This window comes from Mustelus asterias, chromosome 5, assembly GCF_964213995.1.
Source record: "Mustelus asterias chromosome 5, sMusAst1.hap1.1, whole genome shotgun sequence".
NCBI classification, from domain to species: domain Eukaryota; kingdom Metazoa; phylum Chordata; class Chondrichthyes; order Carcharhiniformes; family Triakidae; genus Mustelus; species Mustelus asterias.
This window is the reverse complement of record NC_135805.1, coordinates 58432557-58454853: the sequence shown is the minus strand read 5'-3', so window position 1 is coordinate 58454853 and position 22297 is coordinate 58432557. Positions and strand designations below refer to the sequence as shown.

At 43.0% G+C, this 22297-nt stretch overlaps 1 protein-coding gene and 1 non-coding gene across 4 annotated transcripts in view; both read right to left on the bottom strand.

Annotated features, from left to right (window-relative positions):
- Positions 1 to 22297, bottom strand: part of mms22l (MMS22-like, DNA repair protein) — a 152044-nt gene that overhangs the window by 47474 nt on the left and 82273 nt on the right. The window lies entirely within an intron of this gene.
- Positions 19548 to 19635, bottom strand: trnay-gua (transfer RNA tyrosine (anticodon GUA)). Its single transcript is given in 2 exon segments — positions 19548 to 19583; positions 19599 to 19635. It is a non-coding gene; the product is annotated as a tRNA-Tyr (tRNA).

The following is a 22297-nucleotide window of genomic DNA, read 5'->3' as shown; positions in this document are numbered from 1 at the left end:
CCTATTGTGTGTATTATAAATACCTTCAGTTGCAGTGTGGAATATATTGCTTTTATTCTTTCATGAGATGTGGGTGTCACTGGCAAGGCCAGCATTTGTTCCCCAACCCTAATTGCCCTTGAACTGAATGGTCTGCTCGGCCATTTCACAGGGCAGTTAAGAATCGACCACATTAGGTCTGGAGTCATGTCTAGGCAGAACCAGGTAAGAATGGCAGAAGTCCCTAAAGGACATCAGTGAACCAGATGGATTTTTACAACAATCGATGATAGATGTCATGGCCACCATTACTCAAACCAGCTTTTCAATTTTGAATTTAGTAATTGAACTTAAATTCTATCAGTTGCCATGGTAGGATTTGAACCAGAGCATTAGCCTAGCCTGGTGACATTATCACTGCACTACCATTTCTCTCCCTAACCCCCCAGTTACACCATAGAGCACATTCAGCTCATGCACCAAACAAGATCCCTATTCCTTATTGAGAAAGGGACACCAAATAATAACCATTTGCATAATTCCTATAAACTTTAAGGTCTTGTTTTAGCATAATATATCATGGGTGAAAATAAGACTGCAATGCAATCAAGGGGTTAAGTTTTCGAGCCCTATAGTCTATGGGCCCTATTTTACCATTTTGATTCTAAGTGCTGGGCGGACTTGAAACTGGGAGTGTTTCGGATCCGACTTTTAGACCCATTCTCAGGTGCCCCCATGCACACTCTGCCTGAAAAAAATATCAGTGATTCTGAATCGCACTGCAAATGCCTGTGGGTGGGGTTTAACGCGCCCAAAACACTGGAGCTCCGATTGGAGCCTTCAACTGCGCATGTGCAGTAAACAAAAATGAGAAAAACCCTCCTTTGCCACATCGCTCCCGGGCCAGATAATACCTCCCCCTGGCCCCCACAGATATTGCCCCACCCCCACCACATAACTGACCCCCTTATTCCTCCACCTCCTCCCCCACCACCCAGACCGATCGCGGCCCCCTGCCCCTTCCCCCTCCCTACTGATCACACGCAGAGTGGCAGTAGGCCCCCCCCGCCCCTGCATCCCCCCCCCACCAGAGATCCATCTGACCTGCCTCCCTCCCCCCCCGTCACAACCACCGATCTGAGTCAGAGAGCCACCAGAAGTTCTGAACTTACCTCTTCAGAAGTTGGAACGCCCGAATCGGACCTTTGTGGACAATGTCTGTTTCACGCCGAATCTGGATGGGCGAACGTGGTGGTAAAGGGGGAAAGTGCCGGTAAGTTTGGGTGTGCAGCCCATTAAGTCAATTTAAATGCATGCAAATACATTTAAATTGACGTCACGCCCATTTTGGGCGCAGTCCCGATGGCGTCCATTTTCGGCCATTGGTAAAGTAGGAACAGGCGCGGAGGCGGGCGCAGATTGCTACTCGCCTCACGCCCGATTTCACGAAGTTTTCGCGCCCAAAAACGGGCACAACTTGATGGTAATATCAGGCCCGCTGTGTGGGTTTGGAGTTGGTTTGCTTTATTCATTCAGGGCATGTGGGCGTAACTGACTGGGGCAGCATTTATTGTCTATCTTTAATTGTCCTTGTTAGGCCATTTCAGAGGACATTTTAAGAGTGGGTCTGGAGTCACATGTAGGCCAGACCAGGCAAGGATCGCAGATTTCAAACATTGGTGATGGGTTTTTACGACAATCGACAATGGTTTCATGATCATCATTAGACATTTGATTTCAGAATTTTACTGAATTCAAATTTCACCATTTCACCATCCACCATTTCAAACCTGGGTCCCCAGAGTATTACCCTCAGTCTCTGTATTACTAGTCCAGTGACAAAACCATTACGCCGCTATCTCCCAATATGAATTGCCAGATAATTTTTTTAAACACAACATTGCATTGAATACACAGTATGCTGCCTTCCAAATCCTTGGATTAAATAAAACCGTCCACATTTAAGGATATATTTAAATACATAATATGACTTCTATTTGATGCAGCTCTGAGGTCTGTACTCCAGGATCACTCATACATTTGTTTCACCCACCTGCTGATATGTTGTTTTCTTTGAGATTGTTCTTTGATTGCATTGTGTTCTCATACATTGCTTTCATGGTAAACAGCAGTACATGATCCACTGTGACAGCTAATACATATTTCAGAGAAAACTCTCCCACTTATAATGCATGGATGTTTTACTGGCAAGGGGGCAGAAGTAATAGCCCAATTCTTGGCCTGCACACAACTGGCAGTGCCATGGCATTTCCATAATCACTAACTGTTGTGATGCCTCCTGAAAGTTATGCCAGAAGACAATGTTTAACAAGTCCAGTACATCAGATGGAAATCGTCAGAAATGAAGAAATGCCACAGAGGGTTGTTTCAATGAAATATGTGTCCTGTATGATATTCCGGCTGTGTCGCACTTAGATTTGAAATTGATCATTGCACCTTGCTATGCACAGGTCCATTCAATGGAACCAAATAATAGAAGCAAACCAAGGAAACGGTTCTCAGTACAGAGGGTGATACCAGGCGAGATTTTCTGCTCCCCCCCCTGGCAGTGACATTAGCCAGCGGCGGAATCTTCCGGCCCCGCCACTGTCGGCGGGACTGGACGATCCCACCAGCAGGAACGGTCAGAAAATCCCACCCAAGCCAGGTGAGAGTGCAGAAAAAGAGCTTCTCAATGTGGCATTTATTCAATTGAGAACCTGACTTTGTTAACTCCACGACCCTTGTGAACTGTTGTTTCATTACCGCGCTGGCAGAGAATTGAAGCAGCTGCGAGTTCATACAGGATGCAGCTTGGGAGACCAGCGAGACCATTGAATCATAGAATCCCTGCAGTGCAGAAGGAGGCCATTCAGCCCATCGATTCTGCTTCGACCCACCTTTTTATCCAGGCTCCAACTCCGTAACCCACGTATTTACCCTGCTAATCTCCCTAACCTACACATCTTGGGACACAAAGGGGCAATTTAGCATGGCCAATCCACCTAACTTGTACATCTTTGGATTGTGGGAGGAAACCAGAACACCCGGAGGAAATCCACTCAGACACGGGGAGAATGTGGAAACTCCGCACAGTCACCCAAGGCCAGAATCGAACCCAGGTCCCTGGTGCTGCGAGGCAGCAGTGCTAACTATTGTGCCACCTTGTCGCCGTGTTTTCCCGAACCTTGGCAAAAATGGAAAATCTATGTGGGGAAAGGAATCCTGATCTCTCAGGACCTGTCAAGCCCACAGAACAGCTAACATCTTAACACAGTTTCAATAAAAATAAATTAAAACTTGGAAAGTGGCATCATCACTTCCGCAAGAGTGCTGGAAAAGATGTTCTCTGTGCACATCTGAAGTGCAATGGCATCATTTGCTTTACAAAACCCTCATTTATTCCATTTGTGCACTTTACTGCATCTCATTGTGACGAAAATAATCTTCCCCAAAACACCAATAAGGAACACCTGGAAACATTACGTTTGTAAATTGTCTATAGAAATGTTACTGCTGTACTAAAGAGAATTAAAATGAACAAAGGTGTACTTCAATATCAATTAAACTACATCATTTCCTCAACGTGCTTGACTTGCATTAGCCTGCGTAGCAATAATTAAAGCAAATATCTTCTGTGTTCATGTGTATAAAAACAATCCGGGGAGGGGGAAAAAAACACATACTTTCTCCGAGTTACGTTACAAATATATGTTTTAAAAAGTCAAAACTTAATGATGTTCAACTTTTGAAATAAGATTCAACGCTTTTCACTGCTTAGCACATCACTGGAGGCGAGTGACATTGACATTCCTCTGAATGTCAACTGAAGCTAAAAGCCAAATGTACAAGAGCAACAAAACCTCACCATTAGATTATCTTAACAAAATAACAATCGGAACAGGACTAACTCCAACGTCCTCTCGTGTGTGACTGTTCACCAATCAAATTCAAAAACAACCATGAGCTACGTTCGGCCGCCTGTTATAAGGAAACGGTGCCACTATATAATACTATATCTCATTTTGAGGCAAAGTGGCATGAATTCAATAACACACTCAATTTTCTCCTATTTCAAGAGTAGTGTTTCTGCTACTTAATCTAATTCTGAAGTTGCAAGTTTCCAGAGTTTTAATACCGATATGTCTGCAGGGAATCAATGTTGCTGTGGAAAAGGAGACATTAACAAATCTGTCTGGAAGAGTAGGTTGGAACATATTATAGCAGCAGGCTGATAAACTAAATAACATGCTTATTAAAAACAACCTGTAGAAATGTGCCACTATTTCTCCTCTCCATTTATCTTCTGGTCAAGTCAATTGGGACTCTGCATTAACGCTCACACAGTGTTATTGCATTTGAGTTATTAAATTCCATAAACAATGTTGTAGAGTCGCAGCTGAGATATATGAATACGGCATAATGTGATTTGCTACCCATCAGGGCGACCTTCAAAAACTGCTGGGAACCTCTGAGGCTAGACACATTCAGAAAGAGTGGTTCCCTCTGCTCAGAAACTTCAACTGCCACTGCACATTACTGTCGGGACTGAATTCAATCCAGTGATTTCAATGAAATAGTGGGCAGTTTGCCTACTCCACAGTGTGAGCCCCCTAAGTGGGTATATTTTGGCAGCCACACTTTCAATGTTGTTAAAGAGAGAAAGCTGCCATCCAACACAAACAGACAAATTGACAAACAAGCTTTTATAATTACCAATCGATTGTCTGCAGCCTTCTTATTGAAAAAGGCACATTTCTGATCAATTATAAACAATAGCTTACACTTCAGACACCTGGTGTTATTTGTTTCTTTTGGGGGAGGGGGGGGGGGAAGGAACAACTTTCATTATCTAGACCTGCCACAGCATTATAAACGTTGTGCTAACTTGTGTTCATAATTTTCCTAAATTATTTTTGTTCCAACACCAATCGAGAGATACGCAACTTTATTACCTGAATTTGATTTTCTGAATTAGCTTCCACTTCCCTCCCTCTCGTTGGTAATGCTGGGGGCCATAGAGGTATGTCTATTGGCAGCTCTCTGGTTACTTTGCCTGAATGGCAGCTCTCTATAAGCCAATGTTGACAGACCACGTAATGTTAGGGACAATCACACTGAAGTCAGATCCAAAAACCGGTCCAGTGTTATATTCTTCTATTATCACCTGTTTGTGATCACGAGTAGGAATCCTGGCAAACCGTTCCCTCATCTCAACACATGTTCAAAGAGGACCTCACCCACTGTACCATGGAACAAGACTCTTTTCCCGTCACACGCAACTGAGGTGTCCTACGTGAAGAAGTCGACGCAATGGTTTTTGTTCCAGTCAGGCAGCCAATGCGATGGACACAAGTTCTTGCCGGGAACAGTGTTGATGTAAAGAGCAGGGTTTATTTAACTATTCCTGTCAGCAGTTGTACATAAACACCAGCTAATCTGTACTTTGGGGTCATTTTCACTGGGAAACATTTTATGCCTCGCAGAACCAAGTGCAAGGACTAAATACACTGAATTGTTTTTTTCCTCCACACAATTCAAAAAATGTCACTGTTCCAAAACTTGTTAACTACTTTGATGTACTTCTTTACCTTCTCTGTTACATCTTAATTTCAGCCCAGTTCCAAAACAGAATCATCAGGCTGGACTTTTCCGACAAAAATAGCAGGCTTGAAGGGGCCTTGGAAATGGATCAGTTGCACATACCACAGAGGTGGGCGGCTGCTTTGCAAACCTAAGTAGCCTTCTGTGGTTTGTCAGGAGTGGAGTAGCACCCTCACCCCCCCTGTCAAAGAGGGGTCTACCAGCCCACCGGAGTGCCCCACCTCTCACCCTGCAGCAGTCCCCCGAATCATCATAGTATCCCTACAGTGCAGAGGGAGGCCATTCGGCCCATCGAGTCTGCACCGACAACAATTCCACCCAGGCTCTATCCCCGTAACGCTGCATATTTACCCTGCTAATCCCCCTGACTAAGGGGCGATTTAGCATGGCCAATCAACCTATCCTGCACATCTTTGGAGTGTGGGAGGAAACCGGAGCACCCGGAGGAAACCCACGCAGACACGGGGACAATGTGCAAACTCCACACAGACAGTCACCCGAAGCCGGAATTGAACCCGGGTCCCTGGCGCTGTGAGGCAACAGTGCTAACCACTGTGCCACCGTGCCGCTGAAGTGGGGTGGCGGGGGGGGGGGGGGGGGGCTTTAAAACAGAAGGCTATGTGCCACTAATACAGGATTCCATGCGAGAAGTCCACGCTCGCAGCCAAGGCAGGTGCAGCCAGGGCTCTCTCCCCTCCATGGTCACCCACCTACTGGTATGGGTCACGGCTCTGCAACATTTCACATGCAGAGGAGCAAAGCGTCCCTCCTTCATATCAGTCTCCTTTGCATCCTCTCCAAGGCTATCACAACCTTCCGAAACAATGCAGTGCTCAGACTGGACTGAAACTGATGCCGAGCTAATGGTTTATCAATGGTTTCTCTAACCTTTTTGCTTTTACACTTGGTGCCTCTATGTATAAAGCCACACGGATCCCACACGCTTTCTCAGCAGACTTCGCAACTTGTTCCTGTCACCCTTCAATGATTTGTGTTTGACTAGAATCAGAACAGGAATAATCGCTTTCTACTCTAATTGAAAAACACCGAGTGATAACTCCAACAACACTGAAACCTTTAGAGAAATCAAACAGGGAGAATAATAGTCAATTAACTTTTAATTTCTTAAACATTTCCCCAGAAATTTAGGAGAAACTTGCACGTTAATAATATTAATTTATGCCAAATTATAATTAATTGTTTTTCACTTCCAAAATATTTGGTCACTTGATAGTAATGGGTAGCCTCATCAGACCCAAATTAAACATACTCAAATTGATGATATTTGATGTATATTTTAGCATTGTGAGTGTCCCCAAACCACCACCCAACTCAGATGACATTTATTGGGCCAGTTCAGGAAGGAATTGAAGATTTGCAGATGAATACAGACAGGGATGATCAATAACTCCATGGAACATGATGGCTCTTGTGAAGCTGCGGAGGGGTAATAGAGAAAAGATCGAGTAAGGATGGGGAGGGGTGTGATCTATGATGCCGGTAGAGATTTGTTGGGCTGGATTTTGAGGCAATTGGGAGTTGGGAATTTTCCTGACCCTGTGATCCCATCTCCGTTGTGGGGGTGCCCTCCCATCCTATATTCATGCTGGTTCATGAGGGAGATAGGCCCGCCCACACAGTAGGCCCTATGAAGTCAGATTCTTGCCCAGATACGGAAGCAGGCAAATTGCATTGCAGCCCCAATATAAAGGCCCGCCTCCAATGACATTACTGGGAGATAAGGCAGATAAGGAGACACTTTGCGAATACAATGAATTCGTCTCGGACACATGTCATGAGGGGAGTGAATTTTTCCACCAGTATGTGATGGCCAATAGGTTTTTAAACTGTGGTAAAGTTGGTGCAGCATAAGCCTGGACTATGAAACCTCGCTGCCTCCATTTCACATTTGACCACCTCACAGCATTGGCACTTGTATTGATATCCTATCAGTGTCTGCACTCTGCAGCAATTGTGATCAGAAGGGCAGTTTCAGGTCCGCGCTCTACCCACATCCTTTAATCACAACACCTCTAGTTCTAGCAGCTCACTGATCGCATAAAATAAATGTGCCAAGTCCTGACACATCAAGCCACCTGGTGCCTCACACTGCTGTCACGTTCTTGCACTCTTCATGCTTCAATAGACTCCTGGGTCATGGCCACTCATTAATCACGCTTATAAAGCTGGCATGCAGGCAGCCAAGGCAATGACACTCATCCAACACAGATAACCACAGTGATGACACCCATCCAGCAGAGATAACCACGGTGATGACACCCATCCGACACACAGACAGCCACGGTGATAACACCCATCCGGTACACAGATAGCCAGCTCAAGTTGTCAGTGTCACTCACTAGTGTCGCTCCATTACACAACTGGACCCATGAATTGTGACTTGTCACTCTCAGAGAAGAAATTCCTCCTCTTCTCTGTCTTAATTGAGTGACCCTTACTCTGAGCTTATGCCCCTTGGTCTTTGTCTCTCCCACAAGGGGAACCAAGCTCGCAGCTTGGAACAACACAGAACACTGGTTAACAATACATGCCAATTCTGACGCAAGACAGGATAAATAAATCCAATGAAACCATTACAATCTTATGGCCAATTCATGCAGACCCACCAATGAAGATGTTCTAATTGACTAGTTTTGTTATTCTATCAAACAAAAAGAATTACATTTTGCCAGAGGATCCTGCATTTCTACCCTAGTTATTAACTACTGATAAATAAAACAGTTCATCGGCAGCCAAACAAATTTTGGGATGCTGGAAATCTGGAACTAAAAACAAAATGCTGGGAAAACTCATCAGGTCTGGCAGCAGCTGTGGAGAGAGAAAGAGATGCCTGAACTTGACACTCAGGGCATGCTCCAGGTTGGCACGGGCAGGCGAGAGTGTCTGTGAAACCTGCTTTCGCCTGAGAGTGTGTTGTTAACGGGATATTAAGCTGGCTGGATAATCAGCGGTCATCCAGCATGAAATGCTGGGTGAAAAGCTGAGCTCTGCTGGGGAGGACGGGCACTGAGGAAAGGGAGCCTGCAGGTGGACCCTTCCAACGTGCTCCCCAAGGGGGACAGTGCGGAGCTGTCTCCACTGCCCTGTAACATATCAATATCAGCAGAACATCTTTGCCACAACTGTCTAAACAGCGCAATCCTACACAGGCCTCAGTCCCCAGACACATTTGTCAATTTGATTTGAGGCCTGACTTTCATCCTGCCCTGAATCGAGGTGGCAACTCAAATATAAAGGCCTCTTTGCCAATCGGCCCACCCACCCGCCAACCGTAAAAGCAGACGGGCAATGTGAAATGCCAGTCAATCGCTGTTTAATTAATTTAAATTGGCTTATTGATTGTTGGAGGGTGCACTTCCGACTTGCACGCATGCCCACTGACTGAAACCTTGCACCAGGGCGCGATGATGCTGGGACACGCGCCTGATGCCTTCTCGCATGATTTGACGCGATTTCGGGTCAGATGCCCGCCCGCCCGAGAAACATAAATTTCCGTCAATGTTTCAGATCTACACGCCTCTTCTTTACAGCTGAAGAGAGGTAGAAATGTGAGCGATTTTATATCGTAGAGGAGGTGGAGTGAAACACGGTGAGGGGCAGGTGGGAGCTCGGGAAAGATGTGACAAAGAGGTCACAGGACAAAAGGAATGTTAATGATAGTGTTAAAGACCAAGGAAGGTGCCAATAATGAGCTAAAGGTCAGAGAGCGGAATGTGTTAATAGCAGAACAAGGGTCGGTGCTCCTTGAAAGCAAAACATAAGAACAAGTTACAAGCTGGCACTGTGGGGGGAATGGTTGGGGGGAAAATGCTCAAAACGGAGGAGAGGGTTCATGGGTCTGAAGTTGTTAAAACTGAAGTCACAAAGGCTGTAAAGTGCCTAACTGGAAGACAATATGCTGTTCCTCTCGTTTGCATTGGGTTTCACTTGCGCTTCCTCCAATTTGGTCTATTGTACTTGCTGCTCTTAATGCGGTCTCCTCTACACAGGGGAGACTAAACACAGACTGGGTGACCACTTGGCTGAACAGCTCCGCTCAGTCCCCAAGCATGAACTTGACCTTTCTGTCACCTGCCATTTCAATTCCCCCATCTTGCTCTCATGCCCGCATTTCCATTGTTGGCCTACTGCAAAGTTCAAGTGATGAAGATCACCTACAACTGAGGGATTAAAATCGTCTATATTTGCGTGTAGTTGGCTGGAACCTTCACACCTCAGGCCATGTAGAATGATCAGTCTGTGCCAGCTTGCTCTTGGGTTATTTGAACAGGAAAGGGTTAAAGTTTCCTATTATCTTGCCTTCCCACATCAAACACACTTGGGTGTGAATCGACATCAGGTACATCCTACACCCAGGAGGAGAGCACCGTTTGCACTCAGCCCAGTTCGCCCAGAAGCTGTTAACTGGATGAGGCTGAAGGAGGGATTAGTGTCTGCCACTGTGAAGCAGAATGATGATACATGATAAAGAGTGTCTGCTGCAAAAACCCTTGGATGAGCAAAGCCACACTAGTTAGCATTAGACCAGATAAGCTCCTGAACCATCCGTAATCTCATTTAGGCCTGAGCTGATCCTCCTGTCCTTTCATTCCTTAGGATCAAAGGAAACCACTGTGGAGGCTGCTGTTTTACAGTACTTCTGCCTGTTGGACACTTCAGTAATTTTCTAACATTAGACTCCTCTGAGCAAGGTTGCACATAATCTATATTGAGCTGGAACTATTGATTATTCCTGAATTCATTAATCTAGGTATTACTGCAGAGTACAGCTTTCACGTTTATCCAGTTGCTATGGTCATGTTGCATGAGACTTTTATTAAACACAACTCAGAAACACTGAGGAACCAGGCAAATAAAACCTTTTCTTTAAAAAACAGAAGTGTCAGTATGTATTGGTAAAGCCAGCATAACCATCATTTCTAAATCTTCCCCTTAAGGAGATAGTCTTCTGCTTCATCGCTGTCTGAATAATCTTCTACAGTACTCATTTCTGTTAATAATCACAGACACAGCAGCCTTTCGAGCACTTTATGAATAAGTGAGTTCACACCCACTGTAGATCCTGTTTGAAGCACAAGCAACAGATTTTGCACTTCCCATCAATAAAAGTGTTACTTACATACGTATCCTCAATGAAATTTCTGTAAAATAACAAAATGATTTTTTGATACATGCAACAAGGGTGAGAAAACACACTGTACCCTAGAATGTGATATTGCCAAAATTCAGTGAACCATCTGAACGACTCACAGATACCAACCAGTACATTGCTCCATATGTAACAAGTAGCATCTGTCCCTCACCTCGCCACCCGTAAGGATAGACTCTTCAGCCTCTTCCTGTTTCAGAGCCCAATTTGGGTGTGCACTGGATATTTCATTTGGACCCGTGTCACCACTCACTCCGGTAAGTGGACCTCATGCCCCCCTCTCCCGCCCCCACTCTCCCCACCGAACCTCCCCTTTAGCTGGGGTACTTTTAATGCCCAATGTGCAGTTAAATGAAGCCTGATCCAAGAACTCTAACAATAAATCCCCTCACTAAATACTGTAATCACTTTTCTGGCAGATAGGCTGGAAGTGTTTTCGTGAAACAAAGTTGGGCATAAATCAAGAAACCACTTCCTTTTACATGAACTCAATGCACAGAAGGAGGCCATTTGGCCCATCGATTTATGAATCAACAGAATACCGTTTACAGCAAGATTTAAGTAGTTTCTTGAAGCTCTTTGCAACATGGAAAGTAATAAATATATTACAATTAGATTCTGGTAAACTGTTGTACGGTATCGTCAGTTGTTTTATATCAAGGACCGTTTGTTAATTCTATAATCTAACTCGGAAGTTTTTTATGAAACATTCCTTGACATCCGCCCCTCGAACCGCTTGATAGACTTTACCCCAAACCTAACTGACCATTAGATTTTCGTGGAAACATAAATTTTAAACGCATTAGAGCGAAAGATGCTTTGACTAAAAAATCCTTTGAAATCCACTCTTTCACAATGCTGATGCTGAACACTGTACAAATTCATATATCTTATTTAAAACGCAGCATCGTGGCTGAGGCACCACTCGAAATTTCAGAGGAACATTATATTTTAAAAAGGATCAATCCATATAATGTAAAGCCGGTGTTAGAAATGAGTACAAATCTATCAAAAAATGCCACTGGTTAATACTGATAATTAAGCACGGATAGCCATCTCGAACATCATTGGAAAAATCCTATTGTTGAAAAGAAAATGACTCGGGTGGATGGAATTCTCTCCAAGTAGTGGTAATGGCGGGTCACAAGGGGTTAGGGGAGGTGAAAGGAAGATGACAGAATTAAAATTGAACAGTGCGATTCATACTTGGGAAAGGCATAAATGAGGACGAGGGTACAACAGCAAGATCATCTGGGTCAGTCAGGTTAATGAAATGAGGTCCACGAACCTGACACACACTCATGACGGTATTAAGTTCATAAAATACTGTATTGTTTCCTGCCTCCTTGGGGTTATGTGATATGTCCTTTTATATTGAAAAGCAGTTATATAGGGACATTATTCTATTCTAATTACTTAATGCAGCTGATGAATCTCAATCCCTTAATTCTTCTAATATTTTCAAAAATTAGCTGATTCAATGACAACATTACCATATTTAAATATTCTACATTCAAATCATATTTAATCGTGAAGCTGAAACGCATTAACCAAAAATATTCAAGTTTAGAAGCAAAAATCAGAAATAATTTTGGAAAAATTAGAGTGTAATTTAGGTCACCATTGCCACTAAGAACAAGCCTGCTCTGGGAATACACCAGTTAATGGCTATTTATGTGCAAATGAGTACCCTCCAACCCTACAAATTTGCAAAGAACAGGTACCTTTAGTAATGAGCTGCTTGAGCATACAGTACTAAGGAAGAAATTAAACCAATTTTTCCAAATAATTTAAAACAGATTTTTGCATTTGAGAAGAATCTCATACTCGATCTAACCCAAGGCTATCTGTATTCCAAATAAAATCTCTCTTGTACTGAAAGCAACACAGCACATCTGCTTCAATTTGGTGTTAATTGATAAAGTCACAACTGCTTAAGGTGCAATGGTAACAAACATTTACAACTGCACAGACTCTGGAATATCAAAGATAGCTGCAGAAATGTAAATCTCTCAGCGTACAACTCGGAAACACGCGCGCACCCAAATAATTCGGCCACTTTGTGAAAGGTGAGCTTGTGTTGAAGAGCTCATTGGAAAGACAAGCTTTACCGTGGCAAAGCGTTAGCTTGGTCAGTAGCTACATTCTAACCTGACTCAGAAAGTGTGTGGGTTCAAGTCCCACATCAGGCACGTGCAACCAAGGCTGAAATTTCAGTGCAAGGGAATGCCACACCATCTTTCATGTGACCAGTCTGCCTGCTCAGTTGGATCCCATTGTACGTTTGCAGGGAGCAGGGGAATTCTCCTGGAGTGCTGACCAACACTCATCCCTTTACCAACTCCATGATATCCATTCATATAATTGCTCCTTGGGGGGGCATGCAGTGTCCAAACTGCCTGCCACATTTGCCATAACAGCATCAGAAAATGAATATGTTTGACGAGTAGTTAGATGTCTGTATAGTGCTTTGGGATGACCTCAGATCATAAAAGGCACAAGTTTGTTCTTTTATGTGAATAAAACACATTTAACATAAGCAAAGCTCAGATCGTCAAAATGAAAAAGCACAAAATCACAGCTTGATTAAAACTTTTATTTTGTCACTGACGGCAATCCACCCGCCATTGACAGTTTGCCCAAAATGAGTGGCCAACGGCACCTTGGTAGCTGGTGGATGGAAGCAGAACTTCAGGCAGTTGGAGGCAGCCAGCAGGCATCTGATCGAGGCTTCTTGGTAACAAGATCAATCGGAGGAAGGATCTCAAAGTTACATTACAGACAGTGGCTACACTTCAAAACGTGCTTCATTGGCTGGAAAGCACTTTGAGACATATGATGGTTGTGAGAAGCACGATGTAAATGCAAGTCTCTTATCTTCCACCAACATGAAGCAGATGAGTCACGGCACCAAAACTGGCTCAAACGTCTTGGCAAGGACTTCAGCGGACAGCACAAGCACACTTCCCATGACTCATCCAAAGTCAGAATCGCTTCCTCTGCTCTTCGATCCCATATTTAGTTTTCAAAACTTAGTTTAAAGTTTATATATTACTTTCACTCGAAGTCTTACATTAACACTGCAATGAAGTCACTCTGAAAATCCTCTGAAATAAAGGGTGTCAGAATTTCCCAAAACAAAAAACTACATGAGGAAGATTAAGGAGAATTAAAGGAATGTTAACCTGACCAAGCTCATATCCTAATCGTCATCAATCATCTACTGCCTGGTTGGTGCGGAGGGTGGGGGGGGGGGGGGGGGGGGGGGGGGTAGCTGCGGCAGTGTGGTGCTGGGTTGACAGGAAGCATAAATAATATTTAATACTTCCTTTCTAGCAACCTTTGCCTTGTGTATTGTTGAGAAAAATAATCCATAGAGGTTGCTTTCAAAATATTGCATTTGTAAATTGAGTCCTCCAGGTAAACAGGAACTCATTATAAAAGGGTACAATACAAACCTCTGCTACTTGCTAGTAATTCATTAGTCAACTATCATGCCAATACAGCATTGTTGCCTCATTAAATGATTTTCCAAGAAACAATTATCCGAACGATTGTCAGCGCCACTGATGAGATAGCAGATCAAATGAAGGTCAATTTGCTGCTACTTATTATTTTGTACAGCACAGAAGGACAAAGTAAAATATACATTTAGCTGCATTGTCTGATAAGTGGTATTGCCAGAAGAAATACAATTCTGTAGATACGCAACTGAAGGTTTTCACCAGCCAGAGTTTTCTTCACACAACTGCCAATGAACAAGCTCTGCTTCTTCTGTAAGCTTGGCACCATTAAAGCCAGCAAACATCTCAGGAGATACTTGGAACAACAGAGCGGTACAATTTATTCAAGCAGTTGGTTGAAAAGAGGCGATTCTGGCTTTGCGCGGAAGTATAAAAAAGGTGAGAGGGAATCATCTGCTCTCTTTACATATTCAGTGAAGACACAGATCGGGAGAGATGCAAATCGGGCCACCCATTTTTCGCTATCACACAAAGTTAAAATTACCGCTTCTGTTTTCAATGCCCAGGGTCCATTTTAAGAATCCAAACGTATATAATATTATACTAACACTCCTGTTTCTTAATCTGTCGGCGATCCTCAAGACAACATGAACCCCTCTCGGCCAACATAGTAGACCAGATCTAATGGAGACTGCAGGAGGGGACAAGGTGGTGGGTGGGTGGGTGGGTGCATGGGCCGGCATAATCGCGGGTGAGGCGGTGCATCCATTCCTGCTGTCGGGAAAATTCACCCCATCAAGCCTGCGGTGGGAATGGGCTGATACAGAGAACTTGCCTGCTGGTTAACTAGGCTCATTATTGAGCCAATTAAAGGCCATTAACCTAGAACTCAACAGAATTTAATGGTGACTCAGGGTTTCTTTGGAACACGCATGGGTTTCCATGCCTCCTGAGGGCCACTCAGCAAACCCTGCCAGCTACCAGCGGCCTCTTAATTGCCTGATTGAGGGAGCCAGTATCGCAAGGGGTGGGGGTGGGTTAAAGAGTGTCCATGGAGGACCACATCCCTCCCCACTCCCGCGAGTGAACCCCTTGCCACGACCCCAATCTGCCCACTAACCTCTCCCCAAGGATCCCACAATGATCTCTGATGAAGGCCTCAGGCTGCAGACTATTCCCAGTGGCTGTGCCAGAGCTGGACATCTGTTGGCCTCTGATTAGCCAGCAGATTTGAGCAGGCATTATATCCGCCACTGGGATCCTAATTCCTGGAGAAAGTCTGACAAACACTTCATTCGGTACAGCCTGCCTCACTGAAGCAACACAGGTCTCCAGCCAATTCACCAACTGGTGGAGGGACTCTCCGCTGATAACACAGCCCAATGTTTGTGATCTTACTGAAGATCTTGTCAAATTTCACTTGTTTGTTTTCTTTCAAATATTTGCTGATTTGATACTTGGAATTGTAGTCTTGTGTTCTAACAATGTTTCATATCATAATTTTCAATATTTTATTGACAAACATCTCCTCTTCGTAATTTTTTGCATTTAAGGTTTTACCATTCTTTTTGTTATGGGGAAAAGAGAGAGAGAGGCAAGGGGTTTATAATTGGATTTTTTTTCCATTACAATTCTGTGATCATTAATATCGACAGCCAAGGCTATCATTAACAACAAGGAGAACTTTATTGCTTCTCGCCTCCACAGTTCCATTTCGGTCACCCATTGTCAGCATCAAGCCCTTTCAGATGCAAATTAAATCCTGTAGTCTTCCCCTACAATGTGCCGTCAAGCCAAGCCTCAGAAGCTCACCTCCTACTACATCCACATACAATTTTCTAATTCTCACTCCAGACATCCTTTTGCCTTTCTAGGTGATGTCACCACTTTTGTTCCCAATCGTACTGAATTATGGGCAGTCTTTTGCTGTAAGTTATGACCACGAGAAATAAGGTTGAGAATTTCTGATCTACGTAGGGCCCCTACAACTAACAGGCAGGAATCTTTCATGTCATCAGTTTGGGTTGGATCCGTACTCGGTATTCCCCTGCATCAAAGCACTGCGTATCAAAAAGTGAAGAAAGCATTAGCATGTATATAGCAATTCTCATGTCCTCAGGATGTTCTAATGTGCTTCACAACCAATCAAGTACTTTCGTTATGTAGTCACTTTTGTTACGCACCACACAATTTGCATACTTTTTCATATTCCTTTCACCGTCCCCACAGAAAATGCAAGATTAGTTGGTGCAGAAAAAGAGCTGTGATTCAGACAAAAGTGCAAAAGTAGCAAAGCTGTTCAACAAGGTCACAACGGAATTCATTCGGAGACAAGGCGAGAGTCGAACCAGACCACCGTTCTTTCACCAAAGCAAGTTCGTTTTTGCTGCCCTTCATCTCAAGTGGACATCGTTTGGACATTTTGGAATAAACATTTTCTTTGAATGCTAGCTGTTAGTTGAAACACCTTTTACACTGCTCAATGTATCGGAAATGGTAAGCAGTTCAGTTATAATCACCGGAACAGGGAAACATTTTAGTTACTTCTCTGGAGGACAATGAATAAAAAACTCAATTTCTAAATAGTTGACAGGACCTCGACTCTCTCCTTTGAGTGTGATAACACATAGCTATCAAGACTAGCACCTAGCTTTACATCATTTTACTGCTATGTATACACTGAGTACTTGGTAATTTGCCAGAAGCTCCTGCTGATTAAATTGTTAGTCCTGTCCTAGAATTACAGTTAAAAGCCAAAGCTCTACTCTGAAAAGGTCACTTAATTCTACCTCTTATTACAGAGAATCTGTCTTTCTCTCCAGCCATTCCTCTCCATATTTCATTTACATAGCATTCAACCTTTGGCTATTGTCCTGCATCTGTCCAATTCAAAGCAATCACAGGCTGCAATCTCCAAAGAAACCTAAGTAGTAATTGCAACTGCACCCATCAAGCCTTTATTTGGGCTCCTGGATGGTCTCAGCATTAATTAACCCCAACTGCAGATAAGCTAGAATGATTCATAATTGGGAAGGCAAGAGTAAGGAGAGGAAAAAAAAGAGACAGAATGGAACAGAGAGTTCTTTCACTGGAACACTGCAGATAACACAAAGCTGTAGGCAGGGTTGAGAAAGTGATATAACATAAGGGGCTGTTGTGCATAGTCAATTAAATCGATATCCCATTCTCTGTTAATCTGTTGTTGCAACAGTTGAAACACAAGTGGCCTAAGAACCATCCAGTTACCACAAAAAGAGGACTCCCACAGAGGACAAAGGCTTCGCATGTTTCGCAGGCTGAAAACTATTTCTCAGATTCCAAATTTGTGAAAGAACGAGTGAACAAATTAATTCTGAAAGTGTTAAGAATTGCTATATGCTTAAAACTTGCACAATGAGATATGGGTAGGTTAACATATGGAAGGCTTGTTCCGTTTAATGGAATGGGATCAGTGATGGAGCCTTGCTCCTAATTGGTACTTAAAAGTTTAGAAATCTGAACTCAGTTCAACTGAGTTTTTATTAACCCCCTTAGTGCTGAAAATACCGACCAAGTACGCTGTTCTACTGACAATATTCCATTAAAGTCATAAGCCTTCGTTTTCTGTCTTATAGAACATTCAAATATGGAATAGAGTTCAATTCAACGATACTGAATGGGGTGACTCAACACAGTGAATTTTCACTTTTATGGGTGGCCAATCTGTTAGCGCCCAATAATACAAGTGAAAGTCTACAGAGTATGGTCCCAAGAAAATGCCTTTTCTCCCTCCCTTTATTCTTTAACGGGATGTGGACGTCGCTGCCTGGGTCAGCATTTGTTACCCATCCCTAATTGCCCTTGAACTGCGTGGTTTGCTCGGCCATTTCAGAGGGCAGTTAAGAGTCAACCACATGTGGGTCTGGAGTCACATGTAGGCCCAACTGGGTAAGGATGGCAGATTTCCTTCCCTAAAGGACATTTGTGAACCAGATGGGTTTTTACGTCAATCATTCCATGGTCATCATTAGATTTTTAATTCCAGATTTTTTTACTGAATTCAAATTTCACCATCTGCCATGGTGGGATTCGAACTTGGGGCCCCAAGAGCATTACCCCGGGTCTCTGGATTACTAGTCCAGCCACAATACCACTATGCCACTATCTCCCTTTGTATCATCAAATACGCACACATGCATGAAGCAATGACTGGTTTCTTCTTGGATTGGAGAGGGGGGGGGGGGAAAGCCAGGATGGAACACAAATCAAGCCATTTCTGTGAGGTTTATGATAGTTTTATATTCAGCAGCAAGTACATTCAATGCTGTTTTTAAAGCCAATTCTATAAAAACATGTCACAATATGGTGAAGAATCACAACTTTTCTTCCCCACATTCTCCAACTTGATGGTACAGGAATGTTTTATTGAAGTCTGATGACATAAATCTTTGCCTCCTGCGCCTCCAAGTGCTGAAATTGGGACTGATGGTTCTTAGGATTACAAGTTGTTTGTACCGTGTTTCCAAAATGTGAGTAACTAAAACCCATTTTCTCTGCTATAAGTTGCAAAAAGTGTAAATTCTGCAATGTTAGATTAATACATTCTCTGCAAATACAGTAAAATACAATTGGCCGCATTCCAAAACTCTGCAAACAATGATTGCCAGCTGATTTAGGACCCTGCACAATGGAGAATGAAGTAAATGGCAGCCCATACAGAACAGAGGCTGAAAGGATGGCTTTCTGAACACAAGCAAATTCTCCCTCAGTGTACCCGAACAGGCGCCGGAATGTGGCGACTAGGGGATTTTCACAGTAACTTCACTGCAGTGTTAATGCAAGTCTACTTATGACACTAATAAATCAACTTTAAAACAAATAACCAGCTACAATTTAAATGAGACGTTAATCTTAGATTGCACATTAGATTTTTAACCAGTTGCAAATGACAACTGTTTTTAATTTGCGACATCACTAAAGCTTGACTCAATTCATAGGCTTGATGGAATCGTCCAAGTTTTTAAAGTTTTAAAGTTTATTTATTAGTCGCAAGTAGGCTTACATTAACACTGCAATGAAGTTACTGTGAAAATCCCCTAGTCGCCACAATCCAGCGCTTGTTTGGGTCCACTTGAGGAGAATTTAGCATGGCCAATGCACCTAACCACCACCTCTTTCGGACTGTGGGAGGAAACCGGAGCACCTGGAGGAAGTCCACGCAGACACAGGAGAATGTGCAAACCCTGCACAGACAGTGACCCAAGCCAGGAATCGAACCCACGTCTCTGGCGTTGTGAGGCAGCAGTGCTAACCACTATGCCACCGCGCCGCCCTTAAATGAATATTGGGCTTCCTTCGAGCTGGAATTGAACCAGCGACCCAAGGATGTCAGTTTGAATCATCTACAGTCCTCCACTCTACCAGCTGAGCTATTGAAGGGGAGCACCTGCAGTGTGGCCATTGTGAATGAACTCTTCAGCACATGCTGTCAGATGACTGGCAACATCTCTCTGAAATACTTTTAACAATAACAAATGATGCTGCTGTCCCAGACTTTTAAAGTGAACACACCGTGTTCTATACTTACGATGGCCTTTAAAGTGAAGACTTCTCTACTGAAGACTATTTACACACTGGTATACTCTCTATATTTAAAACTAATAGCATGCCTATTTAAAAGCACACACACACACCATCTTTTTTGAAGCTATTTTCCATTTGAAATGCAAATCCTGAGGTTTTGGTGAGCCACGTGTTATATTTCTGGGGAAAAGGGAAGACAGAAAACTGGCATAAAACGCTACGTTGCTCCATAATCATGGTCTGGCAAAAAGCCCACATGAAGGGTTGCGACAAGCCAGTAGAGAAAGATCTTGGCAAATTTCTTTCTCCATTTAAAAGACGAAGCCAGAATGCAGCCTGCCAGTAGGAGGCAGCATAGTCTACTCAGAGCTGCTGAAAACTTCAAACCACTATTTTAATTGTTTAAATTCAATGCAGTGAAGATGACAATCGGACTCTAATCCATCCAAAGCTGTTAAGTGTCATTATCCTACTCGTTCTCACATGCCACTTTATATATCAAAGCATCAAGAGATTTTTTTTTTCAACATTTATATTTTTGCCAAGAGCGTTAACAGTCCCCCCATTTTTTTAAAAAAAACTTCAAGTGCGCTAATGCTGTAGCAGCGCACTGAGGTTATTCCCAGACTGAATAGCAGGTCACTCCCCTGCTCACTGCGCTCGGCTGTGGCCCCTGCGCTAGGCAATTTAGATACAATCAGCCCCTATTTAGCTCAAGAGTAATGAGAAATGTGGGGACACAGGCTTAAGTCTGACCGAGAGGACACTGCTCATCAAGCAGTAAAATGTGATCTAAATCATCTACTTCTTACCCACTGGCAAGAAATCACACTCACACAATTTATTACTTCTCATACTGGGAGGGGGGGGGGGGGGGGAATATATCGAGAGAGAGAGACAGAGAGCTAAAGAAGCTGAATTTTCATGATATGAACCATTAATTTGCAAAGCTGTAAAACTCCCGATGCAGTCTGCTCCATGGGGGAAATCATGTCCTCAGAGAATAAATGGCGTGAAGGATGAAATTGCTCTAATTTTCTTAATAATTTCAGATAAATTCAACTGAAACGTGAGGATATTTTGTAGCCGGCTCTGACAGGGTTAAGATAATTACAGTAATGCGACTGGAATCAGAATTCTCATTGGGTGCCACACTGAGCAGTGGCACTGTGAAGTCACCTTTACTAAAGTAATTGAATCCAGGGCAGGGGTAGTGCTCCACTTCAGGTGACGATTGCTTGTAAACTCAAAACCACAGTGAGTACATTTCATTTAGCTTCGATTTGTTGAGGACAAAGCAATGGGCAAATTTAAGTCTCAAAGTTTCTAGTCCACTCAGAGGTTCAATACATCAATGTGGGAGCTTTCATTCTCATAGTATATCAAACACCACTGAAGGAATTTGCCAGAAAGAACTATTAGTAGGTTATTAAAACCACAGAGCTCGGCAATTATTTTTAACGATTCCCTTCACTAAATATATTTCTTCATTACAAATGGCCATTAGAAATAACTTTACACTTTGCAGTAGCAACTGACACTAGGAAGCATACTCCTTGTACACTTGGAACTATTTTAAGAATAAAGGAAGAGCTCGGTGCCATGTTTTATGCTAGGAAATAAAAAGCAGGAACTGATTAAGTTCAAAATATAGCGTAGCAATCCGGTAATCCATTACTGCAGTTTGCATGATAATATAATACATATTCGACTGCGCAACAGAGAGAATAATTTGAACACAAATTTCCCAGTGTGCAACCAGAGACACGCACACACCGAGATGAACCATGACTTACTTTTTGCTCAGTAAGAAGTTTAACAACACCAGGTTAAAGTCCAACAGGTTTATTTGGTAGCAAAAGCCACACAAATAAACCTGTTGGACTTTAACCTGGTGTTGTTAAACTTCTTACTGTGTTTACCCCAGTCCAACGCCGGCATCTCCACATCATTACTTTTTGCTAACAGCTTTCTTTAAAATTTGGAAGAAAGTTCTCTCTCCGCCAACTAAACACGCCATTGTTACTGCACTCGCGGTGCCCACTAGACCCATTCACTTGAACAGTAACAAGGCTCGCAACATCACTGTACGTTTGATCTTTCAAATTTAGATTATGTCCAGTCAGTGCATTTTGTATTATATTGTGTCTGTGTGAATCTTACCTGCGTAAGACATTCAAAGATGTATCATTGGAGATCCAACAGAAATGGTCAATTAAGGGCATTACACAACATTACCATATGTTAGCTGAAGTGTAATTATTTCCCTACGTAGAGTCTATGCTGTTTATAGTGTTGGTATTAAGACACTAAGCAACTCTGCGGCTTTTTTCCATGGCATTACAAAAGCATGTTTGTTTTACTGAGTGAGAAAATGAAAAACTAACAGGAGCTTTTAATTGCACTTTTGAGATTGACTGAGGGGAAAATGTTTTTTGCTACAGTCATAAACTAGTACTTACCCCGACTCAGACCTGCTTCTTTAATCACTTTTCATTTTCCTTTCCTCATTTTTACA